General features: G+C 45.9%; 1 pseudogene; it reads left to right on the top strand.

The window, feature by feature from the left end:
• Positions 1–393: 393 nt before the first annotated feature.
• On the top strand, positions 394–1,350 carry LOC123117245 (nuclear transcription factor Y subunit B-3-like; annotated as a pseudogene).
• The last annotated feature ends 6,609 nt before the right edge of the window (positions 1,351–7,959 follow it).

Raw genomic sequence — 7,959 nt, 5'->3', positions numbered from 1 at the left:
AGAGCCGCCCCCAAGATTCGCAGGCAACCCCATGCCAATCAGGACCTCGATCTGGATTGAGAAGGCGCTCTCCACCGACAGGGCTTGGGCAGGCGAGCCAACCGCAGCGGATTCGGCCCTCAGCTCCTCCGCCGTGATGGCCGCGCCGCCGGTGGCCAGAAAGGCGCTGCGGAGGCTCGTGGAGCATGGGGACGTCGCTCGCCGCCCTCACCGCACCTCCATTCCCCTCCACCACCTTCCCTCCCTCCCTCTACATGCCCGTCTATATAAGGTACGCCTCCCTCTCCCCTCACCTCTCTCCCCGCGCTTCCGGAAGTCGGGGTCTAGGGTTTGGTGCGCCGGTGCGCTGATGGATCTGGCGGGGTTGCTGGTGTGCTGCAGGAGGGCGGCTGGATGTCGGACGCGCCGGCGAGCCTGCCGTGCGGCGGAGGAGGCGGCGATGGCGGCGGCAGGGAGCAGGACAGGTTCCTGCCCATCGCCAACATCAGCAGCATCATGAAGAAGGTCATCCTGGCCAACGGCAAGATCGCCAAGGACGCCAAGGATGACCTTGCGGGAGTGCATCTCGGAGTTCATTGCTTCGTCACCAGCGAGTGAGTGGCTCTGTTGACCGCTGCCGCTCCGTTTTGCCTGCCCGAATCAAGTGTGGTCTGGTGCTGACCTATCGCTGTTCTGTCTTGTCTGTACTGTAGGGCGAGCAACAAGTGCCAGAGGGAGAAGCGCAAGACCATTAACATCGACGACCTGCTCTCGGTGATGGCCATGCTAGGCTTTCAGGAGTACATTGAGCCCCTCAAGGTTTATCTACAGAAGTACAGAGAGGTGCATGCCCATTTAGCCATGTGGGATTTTTTTATCTGAACTAATTGGGGATGGATTAGTGCTTTGAGAGTTAGGTAGGTCCATGGTAGTTTAATATGTTGCTGCTGTAGCCTGAAAAGCTCTGTTTGGCACTTTGGTTAGTCCTAGTTGGCAAATTTAAACACTCATGTTCAGCTTGGTGACTGATGAGACCCCACACTGCCTGGCACCAATCATCTTATTGTCCTTAGAACAAGTGTTGATTTATCCCTCCAATTACTACTGTCATTGAGATCTTCAATTCTTTTCTGTACTGTTAATTCAGATAACTGAATGATTTGAAGCACTAAGAATTGCCTCCGGAGTCCAACTATTAAAATGAAGTCTTTTATTCAACTGGGACATGCATGCGTACATGTGCTTGGAAGATATATTCTGAATGTTCATATCAGAGCGTGATGGGGCTTTTTCTGTCTTGTGCAGGTTGCTGACTTTGGTCTGGCCAAGATCTAGCACGAAGACGACACAGCCATGTGTCTACGCTGGTGATGGGGACTTTCGGGTACGAAGTCGGGTAGATCTGCCGAGTCGAGATGGATGATAAAAACTCATGCAACAGAGATATCATAACATTTCCATTTTGTTACATGTTTATATTTATTCAAATTCAGCTGTTTACATGGCGGAGCGGTCCACAGATGTTTTCTTCATGCAGCAGTTTAAGTTGCTTCCAATTAAATCTGCTATGAATGTGTTATATATAATTGAATCTGAACAAAATTTATTCCTTCAATCCTATTCATGTTTGCTCGGTGCATATTAATTGATTGTCTCAATGTTGCCAAAGCTAGCATGTTATCATGCCAATGTATTAAAATTAAGGGATATGAAATAACCCCCCTCACGAAAATACAATCGTATGCACCTTAGCATGGAAATACATCAAATTTGGATGAAAGGCAACATAAATGGCTTGTTGATCCTATTCAAATTATACCATGAACTTATTCTGCATGTATTCAACTAGATCAAGTACAAGTACATTAGTTCATCATATCTGCTATTAATACACTGTCCAAGTCATGAATTTCCTGAACTGGTGCCTGTATATATTTGGGTGCTTGTCAATTAGAAAATGTCTTCATCTAGCCTTGTCTCATCATTAAATTTGTGATTTACTGAACATTTTTCTTTGCCTATGTTATTCAAGGAAATCTATATGATTTCTATTCTCGACATAAAAAGATGAGCTAACCTCTAGGTATATACAGATGCCACCTACAAGTGAATGCTGAGATACCATGTTTGTACTACGTGCCAGTGTAGCTGTACTGATACAAATACTACTTATGTACTCATGGAGTAGTAAATAACCTGTCATGTAATGTATACTAATTGGTGGATTGTACAGGGCAGCTCCTTGTCATGGGCGGCGCCGTTGTCGACAGGGCCGTTTCTTCTTCGAATTACCAGGCACGCGCGTCTTGTTTGTTGCTCATCAACTAGTGATTTGGGAGATTTTGGGTTGCTGTTAGTTTTGCTTTTGCAATTTAATGCTGTCAATGCTCTTTCCTGTTTGGTGGATCAACTAATTGCTTACAAATCCAGCAGGCATGAATGCTTACTTTTACAGATTTGTTTGACTGACTTCCTCAAATCTAGCTCGTGTCTATTTGTTGGATGTGGATCAAGTCTCCCTATGTCGATGAGTTCTAGATTCTAGTTCACCATGTTTCGCTTATGAATGAATGCTCTAGAAGTAGAACATAATCTGTTGCATTGGTGGTTACTTTATACATTTTCTGATTGGTCAATCAGCTAGTTAGCTACAGTTTACCTTGATCACGGAATGTCGATGGTCAAATAATTTACGTCCATTCTCCAGATCTTAACATGTGGTTCTTGGATAGGTCCCTTTTTGAGCCCTTTTTTTTATCTAAATCCCATGAAGAAGTAAATGAGCCTAGTTTTTTTAACAAGCATGCTGTCTTATTAAATCAGGGGGAAATTATTGCCTGGATAGGTGTTTTCTTTTGTGAAGTTAGTGGATGTTGATCAAGTCCCCCTTTCCGCTGTATGAAACGTTTCTGCTGTTGTACTTCTTAAAAAGCTTTGTGCTGATGGCAGGAAGAAGAAGGCTGTTCACAAGAAGATGGCAGGAAGAAGCAGGCTGATTCGATTCGATCCTCAAGGTAGCCCTTCCCTTCCCCTTCTCTCTTCGATTCGATCCGATCTATGCACAAAGTTCACTAGTTTGGATGCATCATAGAACTTGTGGTGATGTTGTTTAGATTGCAGCAAGCAAAAATACAAGTGTTGCGCTTGTTAAGTGTTTTGTTACGATGAAATCGAACCATTTATTGAATAGTAGGATGGCTGACTTGCTATGATTATCTCTTGTTGCTATGTTTGTCTTTTTCATATCCAAATCATGTTTATGAATTGGTGTGCTTGAAAACCAAGGAATGCTTCTATTCCTTGTTGGTGTTCTTTTTTATTCTGGTATAAGATGAACCAGCTCATTATTTGTTTGGTGGTTGGTTTGCATATATGTTCTTTTTCTGCAGAAATATGTTGTGGTTCCTTGCAGAGTAAATATGCTGTTAGATTTACTTTTATTTTGTTCCTAATCATTTTTTCTATAACGTGCAGATGCTAGCCTTTCATGTTTCTTCATGAGCATCAAGACAAAGAAGTTGGAAGAAGCATAGTTCTAGCTCATTGGAGCTAGTTCTGGGAGTAATGAAACCCTTTAGGCTGATCCTATTTGTATGTGTGATGTAGCAGAACACTTGTAGGGCTCATGTGATACTCATGTGATAGACTGTACACTTGTAGAGCTGTTATCTAATTGTAAACTTGATGCTGATCAAATTTGTATGTATGTTATATGATGTAGCAATGATGTAGCATATTGCTTCTTGCTGTTATTTGAAATATTGCGTCGGTTTTCTGTATTGGTATATTGAAATATGAAGAACATGACCTTGACAGAACAAAGAAAAACAAAGGCTACAACCCAAAAACAAAGGTGCATAAAAAAAGAAAAAAAATGGCTACAACCCAAAAATAAAAAGGCTATAATGTTGGGCCTGGCCCATGTAGCTGACCAAAATTATAGGGAAAAAATATATAAAAGGCTGAATTGTTGGGCTCGGCCCATCTAAAACACCTAATCGGACCGGGCTGAATCTTGTCAGTGACCTTTTAAATTGGTCGTAATTTTGCCACATCAGATTGCCACGTTGGATCCGACGTGGCCTGGGCAGACAGCCAATGACCAAAACAAAAGGTCATGGGTTCAACGACCTTTTGTTTTGGTCGTAAACGTCTAGGACCTTCTCACAAAGAAGGTCGCTATAGTCAGTTAACGACCGCCAGCTTTTGACCTTCCCTTTTTGGTCACAAAAAGGTCGCAAATGAAAAACATGACCTTTCAGTGACCAATAGTCAAGGTCACAAGTTGACATATTTCTTGTAGTGCAAAGAAGGGCAAATCCTGGTGCCTTTGTGTCAATTTCAAGGACCTCAATAAATCTTGCCCTAAGGACCCCTTCCCGTTGCCCCGCATTGACCAAATCATTGATGCGACCACATGACACGATTCTTTGTGTTTCCTCGATGCATACTCCGGATATCATCAAATCAAGATGAAGGAGTCCGACTAGGCCGCAACGACATTCATTACCCCGTACGGGCCTTTCTGCTTCAACACTATGCCTTTCAGGCTCAAAAACGCTGGCGCCACTTACCAACGCACGATTCAAACATGTCTGGAAAAGCAAATTGGCAAGACAATGGAGGCATATGTGGATGATGTAGTCATCAAGACTAAAAAAGTCGAATCATTGGTGGACGATCTTTGCCTCACATTCGACAATCTCCAAACATATGACATACGGCTCAATCCAGAAAAATGTGTGTTCGGCGTTCCAGCCGGAAAACTACTCGGGTTCATTGTTTCCAATAGAGGAATCAAAGCGAACCCAACCAAAATTAGAGCCCTGTCACGATTAGCAACACCAACAGACCTAAAGTAGGTCCAAAAACTAGCTGGGTGTGTGGCAGCCTTGAGCCGCTTTATCTCCAGATTGGGAGAAAAAACGCTACCACTTTATCGACTGCTCCGAGGCATCGACCACTTCGAGTGGACGGATGTAGCTATAGCCGGATTGGAAGAAATAAAAAGTTTGTTATCAAGCAACCCAGTATTCCTTGCCGCACGAAGTGTTGGCGAACCTATGTTGCTCTACATATCTGTGACTCACTAGGTGGTGAGTGCCGTACTCGTCGTGAAACGGGAGGAAGAGGGACACAAATTCCCACTCCAGTAACCAGTGTACTACATATTGGTGGTCCTTACACCATGCAAATCTCGATACCCACACTATCAAAAGATAGCATATGCGGTCTTCATGGCATCCCGGAAACTACGACACTACTTCCAAGAGTGTTCGATCACGGTGGCATCTGAAGTACCACTTAATGACATCATACGGGAGGCCACTAGCCGCATAGCCAAATGGGCCATCGAGCTCTTACCATTCGAGATAACGTACAAGCCTCGCCGAGCTATTAAATCTCAGGTGTTGGCCGATTTCGTCGCCGAGTGGACGGAAGCTGAACTCCCCAAAGAGTACAACACATACTCCAATTGGCTAATGTACTTCGACGACACTAAAATGTTAGCCGGACAGGGGGCTGGTGTCATCTTAACATCCCCTACAGGGGACACAGTCCGATACATATTACAAATAATGTATACGGACTCCAACAACGCGGCCGAATACGAGGCACTACTACATGGTCTCCGAATGGTTGTCTCCATGGGCATACAATGCCTAGAGGTACGCGGGGATTTGAACCTTGCAATATCCCAGATAAATGAAGAATTCGATGTAAAAGATCCAAAAATGTCGGCATACCGAAATGCCATTCTCAAGATATCAGCTCGAGGGGCTCAAGTTCCATTATGTCGCTCGCGATAGTAATCAGGCGGCAGACATCCTTGCTCGAATGGGTGCTAAACGTGACCCCGTCCCTCCTAACACCTTTGTGGAAAGGATCTTCAAGCCCTCCAGGGTATGGCAGGACGAGAGCGGGAATACTAGTCCGGAGCCAAGCATAGCCTTAGATGTCGAATCCAATTCTGATATCGTCGGGGGTTCAGGCACCGAAACAACACCTTCCATCCATGAAATCATGGCTATCATTGCTCCATGGATAGAACCTTTCCTGGCATACCTTAACTAGTAGGAGCTCCGTGAGGACAAGAATGAGGCCCATCAAATATTTCAACGCTCTAAAGCCTACAAGGTTCATGAAGGTGAGCTCTATAATAAAAGCACTACCGGAGTCCTTCAAAGATGCATCTCCGAAGACGAGGGACGACAGCTTTTGGCTGAAATACATGCTGGTCTTGGTGGGCATCACACTGCAGCTCGGGCCCTAGTAAGCAAGGCCTTCCGTACAGGTCTCTTTTGGCCAATGGCCTGAGCAGATGCACAGGCCCCTATACAATGCTGTGTAGGATGTCAGTTGTTCGCCAATCAAAGTCATATGCCGCCCACGGCCTTACGAACAATCCGCATTACTTGGCCTTTTGTGGTCTGGGGGCTAGATATGGTCGGACCCCTTAAAGGGGGAAGCCACAAGAAAAAATATTTGCTGGTCACGGTGTATAAATTCACTAAGTGGATGGAGGCCAAACCAGTAAAAACGGCTAAAGCTAGGCCAGTGATCGACTTTATATCCGGCTAGTCCACCGTTATGGTGTTCCGCACAGCATCATTACTGACAATGGCTCTAACTTTACTGCCGATGAGGTAAAAAATTGGTGTGCTAACATGGGAATTAAGCTCGATTATGCCTCCATATATCACCCTCAAACAAACAGTCAGGTCGAGCAGGTTAATGGCATTATAATTAGTGGCATTAAACCCAGACTAGTGCGGTCTCTACGGGAGTCATACAAAAAGTGGGTCAAGGAACTCGACTCCGTACTCTGGGGATTGCGGACCACGCCCAATCACACGACCCGATACACCCCCTTTTTTATGGTGTACGGCGAAGAGGCTGCCTTGCCCTGTGACATTATTCATGACTCACCTCGAGTGCGTATGTATGAAGAGAGGGAGGCAAAGCTCGATCGGCAGGACGACCTAGGCGGCCTGGAGGAGGAACGTGACATTGCAAAAACCCGTTCCGCATTTTATCAATAACAGGCTCGGCAATACCGAACCAGAGAAGTGCGGGTCAAGACTTATAATGTCAGCGAGCTTGTTTTACGCCTCCCAGAGAAGAAGAAGTAGAAGCTCAAACCAAAGTGGGAGGGCCCTTTCATTCAATACAAAAAAAAGACACATCCGTGACATTTTGGGCCGAACGAATTTTTTTCCTGTCATACTTATGACACTTCTATGACGATAATTGTGACAAAACCCGGTATCATCATAGATGTGGTGGGCTCCTACTTCTAAGACAAAAAATCATGACAGAAAATGGGCTTTTCGTCCTGGGCGGGCCGGAGACACAACTGCATGACATTCTTTGGGCTGTCCATGACGAAAAAAACCGTGGTAGAAGCGAGGGCGAGGAAAATATCACGGTGTTCCCGGTTATGGTGGGTGGTCGGGGGCCGAGCAATGCGCGTTTCTCTCATACATGTACGCGCGTGTGTGCGAGGTGTTGGGCTGTAACTGAACCCGAGCGAGGTGTTGGGCTCTAACTGAACCCGAGCGATTGCACTAGCTATGTTACTGAACCTGAGTGATTCCTTTGCTACTCCTGCTAACTGAAGCCGATCGATGCTGCCTCGGGATGAATAGTGAGCGTTTGCTCGGGGGGTTTGGATGATTAGTGAGCATTGCTCGACGGTTTGGATGAACAGTTCCCGGTGGGGTGGATGAACATGACCCCATGGTGTTGCCTCTGGATGAACAAGACCCCAATCGATCGAGTCGGTTGGGGCTGGATGAACATGACCCCGTGGAGGGCTGGATGAACAGTAGACAGTGGAGGGGTGGATGAACAGTAGGCCGTGGAGTGGTGGTTGAACAGGAGCCCGTGGAGAGGGCTGGTTGAACAATAGCCGGTGGAGGCTGGATGAACAGGAGCCCGTGGATGAACAGTCGCACGTGGAGGCTGGAGGAGGTCGAT

The sequence above is a fragment of the Triticum aestivum genome, chromosome 5B, assembly GCF_018294505.1.
Source record: "Triticum aestivum cultivar Chinese Spring chromosome 5B, IWGSC CS RefSeq v2.1, whole genome shotgun sequence".
Classification (NCBI taxonomy): Eukaryota; Viridiplantae; Streptophyta; class Magnoliopsida; order Poales; family Poaceae; genus Triticum; species Triticum aestivum.
This window is presented reverse-complemented; position numbering and strand designations above follow the sequence as displayed.